The 12839-nt window shown below is 35.2% G+C and overlaps 1 pseudogene; it reads left to right on the top strand.

Annotated features, from left to right (window-relative positions):
- Positions 1–4772: 4772 nt before the first annotated feature.
- Positions 4773–6469, top strand: LOC149557103 (uncharacterized; annotated as a pseudogene).
- Positions 6470–12839: the final 6370 nt, after the last annotated feature.

Genomic DNA, 12839 nt, shown 5'->3' with positions numbered 1-12839 from the left:
CTAGACTTGAGGTGAGTTGACAGGTGAGGGAGATAGTGAAGATGCCTCACTAGATGAACTGGATGCAAATTGTGTAACAAAAGGTAAGAAACCTCTACCATGATTATGATCCCTTGCATGACCTTGCCTAAGTCTAAGAGGATAAAATACATTTTTGCTCCTTGTTGTGATAGTCATAGACAAGGACAAGAAGCAAAAACTTGGACAAGAACCACACTAAACCTTAGTCTCAATAAGACAAAGAAAGAATTATGTATACTAAGGCATGAGTAGTTTGATTTGAAGGCTAGAAAAACCAAAGGTTATGAATATCATAATGTAGAGTATGAAAAGCACTAAAGAATAGGAATCCAAAGAATTAAAGGACGAGACTGGACAAAGTGTAGATCACAAATCTTCAGCTAAGCTAAATACCGCAGTTCATGACTGCATACAGACACAGAAGGGACAACTTAATGTAGGAAATAGACTGAATATAGGTCATATATTGGTTGAATAAGCTGATTTGACAATTTTAGAGAAAGGTCTCATGCGAAGATTCTCTGTAAGCCGTGCGAGAAAGTCTATCAAGTTGTGCGAAGACTTAGAACAACAATTTAAACTCACACAAAAACTTTCTATGGATCGCATGAAGAAGTGATAGGACCAATAGAGACAGTTGGAAAGATCTCAGATGGGTATATACAAGTTCTCATGTGAAGACCTAAGTTGGCTTGCATGAAGAAATGCAAGATTGTGTGCAAAAATCAAGACCATATTGACAATAATGTTGGATTTCGAAGAGATTTCTTGACTCTTTGGATAGATTGGACAGACTAGTTGGACTGATTTGTTGGATAGACAACAATGTTAACTTATAAATTTTTTTGGATAGTATTCAAGTTTCAACAAAGGCAAAGTGTTTTTAAACAAGACCTTGGGAAGCAATTAGTGGTCGAATACAATCCAATTGAGGGCAAAGCAACTTAGAGGGATGAGGGAGTCTTGACTTTTAGTTTGTTTGAGCAAGTTTAGATATGTTTTGGACTTGATAACAAACCAACTTTATTCCTAGAAATAAAAAATGATAGAGAAGGAAAAACCTTTGTCCCACACCTTATGCCCATGCATGTACCTCACACTGCCATGTCACCCCCTAGAGGGTGCTTGTGTTTTTGGTATATTCAAAGGACTCAATAGTATATGTTGAATGAGTGCCCTTGTGGTAGGGGACAAGTGTGTATACCACCTTCAAATGTCTAGTAGCATATCTATGGTGAGTTCTATCAGAGAGATTCTTCCCCCTCCTTATTATGCCTCCTTTCAGAGGTGAATCAAGTGGCTTCTAACTAAGAGGTTTTTACTTGGCTTCCATTCATATTAATTCCCAGTGGCTCTACAAGCAGAGTTGAGACTAGTAGTGCACACCAACATCTAAGAGTGCACACACTTGCTTAGAAAGACTAGGGCCAGTGTCGACTAGTGCAACAAATAGAGCTTCCCCTTGATATGCGATATCAAGAATTAAGGGAAAGAAATTAATCTGGCTTTGGAGTCTTTTGCTCTATAAAGCATCTTGATTATAGTGAGTTGAAATATTCAACAAAAGGAGTGTGCTCAATTGGGTTGTTCCTAGAGGTTGGATCACTTTGGTAGGCCCTCTAAAGGATTGACTCAAACTAGTGATTCGAACGTAAGGGTCAAAGTTTCTAATTCCCCTCAAGGGGAAAGAGCATACTCCTCTACCTTAATTTCTCATCCAAACATGAAAAACAAGTTAATTACCAACTTAGCTTAATCAATCTAGACTTGTCTTTTCTCAAGATTTTGATTCCCTAAAAGGAAACCATCATCCCTTCATAAAAAAAGACTCATACTAGAGAACCACCAAGCTGCTTGCCTTCTTTGGAATGCCATCTTTCATAAGTGTCTAGGTTTCTGATTCACCCTTGGTCATGACCTCCAAGTGATGAAGAGCATAATCCCCTATTCTTTTGTCTTGCACCCTAGGAAGTTCACAAGCCCTAATTAATCTATGTTTTGAAAGCAAGAAAGAAGACACACTATTTTGTGGGTTTTGTATTCTTCATCAAACCTATCTTCAGCTATCATTCTGCAAAGAAAGGGTTAGCTTCTATTTGAGTGGGTATTGTAAGGAATCTTTGACAAATTTTCTGCAAAAAATAGTTAAGCTACACAAAACAAAAGAAATAGAACAATAAAGATCCAAAGAAAAAATATGTTAGAAATGGAAAAAGAAATCTGTAAATAAGCAATACCAGGAAAGAATCTAAGTGAGTAAATGCATGAAAAGATATTACCATAAGATAGGAGAGAGAAAGCTTCAAGATCCAACACCATGAGACAAGATATTTGGAAAGGGGAAAGCAAAGAAAACCCCTTGTGATGTTATGAATGAGGCATGAAAAGCCTAAGAAGAAAGAGAGAGAGAGCAAGAGAAAAATTGCTCATACAATAATTGAGAAGAGGAAGAAACCTCATTGAGAAATGAGAGAAGAGGGCCACCTCTTAAATAGAGATGAGAGAGAGGAGTTAGAATGTAACTCCCATGTCTATGAATGCCACCATTCATAAGTGTGTGAGGAAAAGTGTGAGATTCCTCTTAAGGAGGAATAATCTAAATTACAAATTACAATAAATATTTGTCCTCACATTCTCCACTAGAGGACAAAATAAGATGTAGTGGAAAAAGGACAAAAAAGAAATATATTAGGATACCTTGGCTTATATCCTAATATATTACAAAAATAAATAAAGAAGGTCTAACCTTGGTTTATAAAAACACCAAGGAAAGATTACAACTTCTAAAACCCCCCTTTAATCTTTACTTGGGGAGTTTACATCAAAGGGTATTAAACCCATATTTTTTACAAAAATCTGCAACTTAATCTTCAATATGAAGTAATTTGATTGTCTTCAAGCCATATGGTACATTTGTAGATCCAAGAGAAGAACATGAGTCCTTTGAATGAGGAAGCATAGACACATCTTCATATGTGAAAAATCGAGAAGGTTCCTTGATGGATCACCTAAAAAAAAGAGAACAACAAGACAACTATCCACAAGTAGAATTACATTGAATGGTCCAGTTAGTAAAAAAAATGAAGTTATAATAATTTAATCAAGGAGGAATTAAGTGAGATGAGAATAAATGAATGTGTTCACCAACATGCAATGGAGTTAACATGATATCTAAAATAAGTCATAAGCTCAAAAATGATCATAATATGGGTCAAAATGACCAATCTTTATGCAATAAATCTCTCATGAAAGAAACATACTAATGCACAAATGACCACAGACAAGGCTAACTAATGAAACCTGCATCAACATTGTGTCAATCACATGGATATAGACAGTCCATTAATGATTCATCCCACTACAAGTGAATGGGTCGCGACTCCATCACCTACATGACCCATGATCTAGGCAATAAAGTATGCGGAACATTATCACATTGTATATTTATCAAAGGAATATAAGAGAGACAATAATAAATAAGTATCGAACATGTGCCTTAAGCACCAAATAATTCAAGTTACAATTATTCCAAGAATTATAGCTGAAGTGGACCAAAGGAAGGGTTTATGAGGAGTAACAACATATTGCCTTCAAATAAGAAATCCATCATGGACAAGCAACATCATTGCCATGAGGAAAAAGATCAACATGGGTCAAAACAACTTTCTCAAACAAAGTCTCCAATATAGGAGTGCTCCAAGATATTGTAGCCTCGTCACCTATACACTCAAAAATGAGCAAAGTGTAGGAAGTCATACCATGATTAAATCAAAACTAGGAGCAAAGACTAAGGAGATAAAGAGATTGAAATGGGAAATCCCCATAAAATATCATCCTCGCATTGAGGAACAAAGTGGAAAAAATAGAGGGAAACTCCATTGAAGTAAGTGCACACCAATTATAGGTTGGAGGGATACTCCACGGGCCAGATAAGGTAACTACGAGTCAGTTTAAAACTGTCAGGTCCACCATAGTTAACCTTGATAAATTGGCTCCCGATGCAACTTACAAAAAATATCATATAAATAAATGGTATAAAACCATAAAGAGCCAACATGGGCATGGAATGATGCTATAAAAGCATAAAATTGCAACCATGTGCAGATAGATCAATTAACTCAAATCATTAAATAATGAAGGCAATAGTGGAAGATACTCATAAACTTGAATAATTGAGATAAAAAAAAAGAAGTATTTGGAAGAGCAATAAGCATAAGTTATCAGTTAAAATCTCCATGCAAGGTGAACACAAGTGAGAAGATATTAAGGATGGGCTCACCATCAAAGACAATAATCCTCCTAGATTATGGCAAAAAAAAAATTATAAAAGAGGATATTTATTTATTTTCAAAAAACGTAAAAACTCTTAACTTTTTATGTAAAAGAAATAATAAAACTTTAATTAGTTTTAATATTTAATACTAAGAACTTCTGTAAAAAAAAAAAATCCTTAACTTCTCCTTTTTTACTTAAAACCACGTAAAGGAGTAAGAGAGATTTAAAATAAAATATTGCACTTGTGTTTGAGCTGTCTAACAATGAATGATTACATGCCAAAAATAGGTTGGCAAAAGCCAATGATAAAAGCAAATAGTGCCTCTGTCAAGAGCTCAAAAATAGAAAAAGAATCTTGCATGAAAAGGCAAGCAAACGTTACAACTGAATCTAAATATAGAGAGATAATTCACTGTGGAATTGATTAATGGTTTTACTACCATCTCTTTACACCATAAACCCATTTGATTTCTACAATGGAAACTGACAAAATTGAAAGACCGGACAAGAATACCAATTGTGTTTCAGCTGCTCCTGCTCGTAGTCCTGTTACACGGCAACAAGAGCCAACCAGTGATGACAAAGGAGGTTGTTCTTTTTGTCAGTGGAGTGAGTAGAATTTGGAGGAGTTTTTTCTTAAACTTTGAAAGAGAGCTTGTTAGACAAGGTTTTCATCTAACTCAACAATACACCCAGCAGATTTCACAATAGCGCAAAGCCCTCACAGAAACACATAAACAGGTATTACAGCCCAAGTCTGCAAAGAGGTCAATACAAGATAATTTAAGACAAGATAATTTAAAGTCTCTTGATTCACAATTGACTAAAAGCTCAGGATGGTGTTCTCTCTATCAGATTGACTACAGAGGGAAAAAAGAAATACGTAAATAATGAATTGGGAGTGTGCTTGTTGAGAATATGGACAAACCTTAAGCAATCTATAATGGGTTGCGGTGACATTTGGATGGGTACATCGAAAACCATATTGTGGTTAAAAAAAATGGACCAGGAGCACAGTTGCTAAAAATATTGACTGGATTGGCATTTGGATGGGGTGTAAATGAAAATATATATAGTCCTATTCAGGATCTCCATTACACCTGCTTTTGCTCCACCGCCTTGGAGAACTCGGCTCCAAATTGCAGAAGCTTTTGGTAGTTGAGGCTTTCCAACTGGATATGATGCTTTCCACATAGCAGCCAAGCAAGGTCACTTAGGTGTTGTGAAAGAGTTATTAAAACACAAACCCAGTCTTTGTATGACTTGTGATTTGTCAAATGCCACCCCTCTTATTTCTACTGCATTGCAAGGGGCATATGGAAGTGGTTCAGGAATAGTTATCCACCGATTGTCAGTTGATGGATATTTCCAAAAGCAATGGAAAAAATGCTCTTCATTTGGCAGCAAGGGCTGGTTATGTTGATATTATGAGATTACTGTTGGATAAGGATCAACAGATGGCCCGAAAATAAGATAAAAAAGGATAGACAGCATTGCATATGGCTGCAAAAGGAGCAACCTACCTGGAAGTGGTGAAAGAGATTCTAATTGTTGATCCCGCCATAGTAATGCTACCTGATTGGAATGGCAATATAGCTTTGCATGTTGCTACAAGGAAGAAGCGAGTGGAGATTGTGAAAGAACTACTCTCGCTAAGGGACATCAATGTGAATACATTAAATAGGATGAAAAAAATAGCCTTGGATTTGTTGAAGGTCTACAATCCTTAGAAGAAGCAGCTGAGATAATGGATGCTTTGGTTAATGCAGGTGCAGTTAAAGCCAAGAATCTAAATCAACCTAGAGATGAGCTAAAACAAATAGTTACTGCTATAAAACAGGATGTGCATCATCAACTGAAGCAGACTCAGAGGACTAATAAAAAAGTGAATGGTATTGCAAAAGAGTTGAGGAAGCTCCACCAAGAAGGTATAAACAATGCAACAAATTATGTGACTGATGTTGTTGTTCTGTTTGCTACTATAGCATTTGCAGCATTTGCACCTGCATTCTGCACAGTATGTAGCATAGATTTAGGGTCAGAATGGATGAAGGTTCCAATGGTAAATTTGAAGCTTGGGCAGAGCCCAATTTCTATAGCAATAAATGAAATATCAAAGCAAAAAAGCTCTGCTCTCATTGCATTCAACAGAGGAAACTGCTTGGTGGCCTAGGAAGCCGTAGTAATCTCTGCCCGCTATCCAAACAAAGTATTTATGCACACCAGAGATATGGTGGGAAAATCATATAATCAGGTTAAGAATTTTGCATACTCGCTTTACCTTCCATATGACATAGTTGAAGGCATGCATAAAAGAAAAAGTTGAAATGGTCCCTAACAAGGAGCCAAAAACTTAAGGCCAAAAAAACCAAGTGCAAGCCAAACCTATGCAGGAAACCAGAATGCTAATAAAAGGCATAAGCTGAGGGGAGGACAAGCAAGATAGATATCAAAAGAGCACAGAATTGCTAATAAGGAAAACCCTTTGGCGGTAAGCATTCCAAAGGGGGTTAGATGAAAACTATTAGAAAATAAGAAGTAACCTGCATAAATTAGAGCAAACAGAAGTTAATCAGGTTTGGCGGTAAACTAGCCAAACCCAAAAAAAAATTCAATTTCTTCCATCTTAAGACAATTGAAATCTCTCTCAAGAGTCTCCTTCGAATCGTACCTTCATGCAAACACTCAAAACAAAGATTAGACTACTCTAATACCATGTTAGAAATGGAAAAAGAAATCTGTAAATAAGCAATACCAGGAAAGAATCGAAGTGAGTAAATGCATGAAAAGATATTACCATAAGATAGGAGAGAGAAACCTTCAAGATCCAACACCATGAGACAAGATATTTGGAAAGGGAAAAGCAAAGAAAACCCCTTGCGATATTATGAATGAGGCATGAAAAGCCTAAGAAGAAAGAGAGAGAGAGAAAGAGAACAATTGCTCATACAATAATTGAGAAGAGGAAGAAACCTCATTGAGAAATGAGAGAAGAGGGTCATCTCTTAAATAGAGATGAGAGAGAGGAGTTAGAATGTAACTCCCATGTCTATGAATGCCACCATTCATAAGTGTGTGAGGCCAAGTGTGAGATTCCTCTTAAGGAGGAATAATCTAAATTAAAAATTACAATAAATATTTGTCCTCACATATTCCACTAGAGGACAAAATAAGATGTAGTGGAAAAAGGACAAAAAATAAATATATTAGGATACCTTGGCTTATATCCTAATATATTACAACAATAAATAAAGAAGGTCTAGCCTTGGTTTATAAACACACCAAGGAAAGATTACAACTTCTAACAAATTAAATGAATAAAATGCTGAAAAATGTTAAATTAAGCTTGTTGTTGTAGAATCTCACGCGAAATCTTGCGCAAAATATTTCACTGAGTCATGCAAGAAAATCATGTGCCACACAAAGACTTGTGTAATCGGGCACTTTTTTTGTGTGATATAGTTTAAAACTTTGCGCGAGAACCTTCAAATCCTCACATGAAAATAGAATGTCTTGTTCGAAGATTCGAGTGACTGTATAGAACAGTACAGACATAATGCTAAAATAATAGAAAAAATGCAGATGAGGCCAAAGAAATTAATTTTCGTGGCCCCATGGTAGGTACCAGAAATGTATGTGTAAATGTGGCCTTAGAGTTCACACACGCACACTTCAACATAGTCTTAATATGCGTATTCATCTTGGAATGAACATGAGATTGTTCACCCAAGAGGAGTCCTGCAAGATGACCTGTTGCCTTCTATCTAGGTGGATTTTACCTACTTAGGCTCTTAGATTTGAGGTACAAGTAATCAAACCATTCTAGAATGAAGGGTTTTAGAGTGTAATTGAATCTAAATGATGTGCAATTATTTCTATATGAAAAATGCAAGTAATCTAATAACATATAAAACAAAGTAAGCTATATGTATGCATATTAAAAACTATATGATATTAAATCTAAGCAAAAAAAAGCTATAATGACAGTAAGAAAATGAGTGCGTAATCCAGTAGAGATTTGATAGCAATTCAATTCAACCTCTATAATAAGGAATTATGAGCCTCTTAAATAAAATTCCTAGAATCCATCAATGGATAAGATCAAATTGAGTCGATGGTTAGGATTGAAGCAAGGATTTAGTTAAGATAGAAACTTTCTTGTGTAGGTGGAGTGAACTGTTTCTAATCTTGAATGTGATGAGTAGTTAACTAAACTTTTCATAAGTGTGATAGTAAGTTAACTAGATTGTTTCCAATTTCGAGAAGTAGTTCACTCAAAGTTTCCATTCAGAACTAAAGAGTGGATTTTGAGGATATTATTTAATTTAATAAAGTGAGATATGATCACATAAATGCATTTTCTATTTAATTGAGTAATCACATTCAATTAATTAAAATAAGCATAATTATTAAATTAAATAAATTTAATCCCTTAGTACATTAGCCTTAGGTGATGATTTAATTTAATTAAATTGTAAAGACTTCAAATTAAATTAATCTTAATCAAAAGGTTTAATGTGACTAATATGAGTCAATACTCTAGGAATTAAATAAAGAGTATGATGAATGCAAAATGAGGTTTTCTGCATTTGACAATTAAGTCAAGTAGCGAGTAGTAGAATAAGAATTACTTGGTAACATAGGACTTAGGATTGATTGAAATAGAAAAAAATTGCTAATCATGGCAATGAGCCAATTTTGGGGTATTACAATTCAAAGCAATTCAATCAAAAGGTTTTATGCTAATCTTTTTCTTCTATAGGTAATTTGTGTGAGACTACGAAGTGTTCTTTTGAACTACTTTGAACCCCTTTGAATCTTGGTTTGAAGCAATTCGAAGTAGTTCTACTACTAAGGTTCTTTAGCAGAAATTAATTGTAGGTTGGTGAAGCCACCATTTTCACATGATATAAATTACCTCGTCAGGAGGTAGTAATTCAAAAGAGTGCCTTAATTTCAACCATGGGAAAATACCATCATGACTTAAAGTGGAAGATATTTTCACCAAAAGAGAAGGATTGGGTGTTAGAAAAAGTTAATCATTGTCAATACAACCACAAAGAGAAGTATTTAATAAAAGGTCACATTAAGAGATTTTGAATGTGTGAGCCTAGCCATGGTTGATCTGTCATGAATGCCTCATTATGAGGCTGTATTTTGCATGCATGTTCTCTTTCCCTTAAAAAGAGCATCATTTTTCCTTTTGTTTATCATGCAAAAAGGACATTTGAAGAAGGAGCTACTAAGGAACAAGAAAAGAGGTTATTTTTCTTGTCAAGCTTTAGGTGAGAACTTAGAAAAAGCTTCTTTTTGTTCTACTATCTATGTGTATTTCAAAATAGAATTATTTTGAGCCTTGTTTTCCTTGTATAAGATGAAATTTGTGTTAAATTTCTTCAGGAATGTTTCGAGTTTGGAATGCAAGAGACCTATTATTTTTGATAACAATTTAGAAGGTGTTATGCTAGAAAAGTTATAGTCAAATTTCCTTGAGCGAGGTGATGAATTGAATGGTTGCATCAAAAGTTTGACTAGTGGTTTGATTGAAGCCAGAGCTTTCCCTCCTGCCCTATTAAGCCTTAAATTACTCCAACTCTGTATTGACCATTATGATGTGAGGAGTAAAAGTATCCTAAACAAAAATGGAGAATCTATGTTTTCCATATCTAGGGAAACTATCGCCTCAGTGTTGTGTCTACCAAAAAGTACATTCGTTGCATTTTCTCCCATCCAATCCCTAGTTGAATGCCAAGAAACCCCAAGAGAATACCATAACATCCTAGCCAAAAAGTAGACAACAACTAATTATGGTGGAGGTTCAAGGCTACCCAAGATAGTCACAAAAGATCACCTAAAACCCCATATTCATGATCTTGTAGTGTTGTTACACCGAGTTAAGGGTTCAACCAATGTCCTCCTTTTTAAAGAATGGATGTTTGATTATGTTGAGATTATTTTAAAGGGGGAATAATGGATGGATTGGGCTGAAATAATTGCTAGCTCATCAAGAACACAACTTAAACATGCTAAGGAATCTACAGAGAATTTCTACATGGCCTCCTATATCACATACTACATTGCTTGTGTCAGTAATCTCACTTCCCTAGCCCATGAGATTTGGAGTGAGGAAATACCAGTCTATCAATATTGTTCCCTAGTTTAAAGAGATAAAGTGTTAGAAAATCTTAGAAAGTGTACATTTATCTTTGGAAAAGGCACCCATGCCCAAATTGTCCTTAGAAGCCCAGAGACTAATTCAAAATTATGGAAGCTCTTACATATAGTTCCCTAAGTACACCTATTTGAGAGTAGGTGGGTTTGAGGATGAGCCAATGAGGTTACCACATTATGCACTTGACTATTTTGTTTTAGTTGAGGTCTATAGGTAGTTATTCACTATCATTAAGGATTATTTACCTCAAGAGAATTAGGAGTCAATGTTTCCTATCAAACTTGGCTCTTTGACTTATAGCAGCATGATCAATGCTTTACTCATAGGAAGTAATTTTCTCTACTTTTGTTTTTGGTCTTACCAAGGAAGAAAGGATTTTGATAGTAAAGGATTTATAGCTCAAGTTCTTGGTCTAAAGGGTCAGTTATCCACAATTCAAAAACTAGAGGACTTATGGCAGGACTGTAAAAATGAGGAAGAAGTGTTAAAAAGAGACCACTCAAGATTAACACTTTAACAAATCAATTCCTTCAAATTGAAATTTCAACTAGAAAGAGTAGTTGAAGATGGTTTAGAAATTGTTGAACCTAGGTGGGAGGAAGCCAGTGAGTTGAGGCAATTAGAAGTGGATTGGAATTAGGACGAAGAGGATGATATAAATCTAAGAACTAGATCCATTCCTACCCATATAGACAATTGGCTAAGGAGGTAGAGCATCAAAGTAGTCAATGAACCATCTCCAAAGATGGTTTCTTTTTTTGAACCATTGACCTCTAACATCCAAGTTTCATCTCCTATTGTAGGTGGTACTGTATTGACTCTAGGAAAGAAGAAAAAGATGCCAGCCCACACACAGAACACAACTCCTCAAACCAGATCTAAAACCAAGTCTAAAGCTCTCATACAACAAGAAGTTTTGAAGGAAATGATGTTGACCCAAGGATAGGATTCAGGTGATTGCCTTGGTTTCTCAAACAATCTTGATGGTGACGTGCAATTTATTGAAGTTCCTTGGGAAGACCAACCTAAATTCATGACTCCTACTTGAGATACTTAAGCAATCTATGCTAATGTCATTGCTCCATCCTGGTTATCTAGCTCAGTCAGTAGGAAAATAAATTTTTAGTTAGTATGTACACTTGTAAAAGACATTGTAACAAAATATTCAACACGAGTTCTAAAGTTAAAAGCTAAAAATTGATGCCCATTTAATTAAAGATCCAATCACTACGAAAATTACAGTAGAATTTTCCACGTATAAACAAAAATCTAAATCTAGAGAAATTAATAGCAAAGGCTTCAAAGTTACTTTAATTGAACTTGGGACCATCAACATAAATATAGGCAATAACTTCTTTAAGTTTTTTGCTGATTATATGTTAACCTAGTTGGAAAAAGATAACAGGGAGAAAATGGAACTCAAAGACTTAGTGGTGACCATAGCTACTTATACCAATTCATTGATGAACCTTGGGTCCCTACCAGTTGTTCAAACCCCTCAATCTTTTGATCCTAATTCTATAGACAACCAACAACTAGTAAAATAGATGGACAAGGGGAAGCCGCTCTTAGATGCAATGCAGGATTGGGTGAATTCAATAATTAAGGAAGGTAATAAGTTTATCCTAGATTTCACACATTGTGTATACTAAAGGAGAAACACTCTTGGGAGAAATTCAAACTCTTATTCCAGGGTGGGAAACTGAGCAGAGTCAGTGTCAAGCTATTGTGTTCCAAGTGACTGAAGTTGAAAAATATAGAGTGCTTAAATTCCTAAGTGAGAACCCTATGAAAATTGTAGATTCCTATATGTTATTCATTATGAAAAATAATATTGGCTAGAAAGAATCAATTTACAAAGAAGCTATTAAAGAAATGCAATCCATTGAAAACAAGATTGTTGGGATGCATGAAGAGCTTCTTAAAGATATGAATATAGTGAATCCTATTGGTATTCTATAGTTTGGTGATGGCAACATGGATTTTGAAGCATTAACAAAGAGCTTCAATGATGCTATTGCAAAGATTAAGGATAATGAATTGCCTACTACTATTGATTTCACCACACTAGTCAATAATGAATCCATGTGATGTCAAATGGGAATCTCATACCATGATAGAGCCTAAAGATCAAAGAATTCAAATGGAACAATGATGCTTGTAGGACTAAGCTACTAAGTTTGAAGAACCCCCATTCCTATGTGATGCAATAATTTATGAATACCTTTAGAATCTAGAAATTGGTAAGACAAATTGTGGGCGAGGAGGAAAAAGCTAGCAATGAAGTCTGATCGAGATAGCTACTTCCGGTCATGTTTGGGGCAATCATTTTAAAAGTTGTTTTTGTTCTTATCGTAACTGTCGAAACTAA

Source organism: Cupressus sempervirens, chromosome 5 (genome assembly GCF_028749045.1).
Source record: "Cupressus sempervirens isolate cs-2001-9-10 chromosome 5, ASM2874904v1, whole genome shotgun sequence".
Lineage (NCBI taxonomy): Eukaryota > Viridiplantae > Streptophyta > Pinopsida > Cupressales > Cupressaceae > Cupressus > Cupressus sempervirens.
The sequence above is the reverse complement of the archived record's forward strand: the minus strand, read 5'-3'. Positions and strand labels throughout refer to the sequence as shown.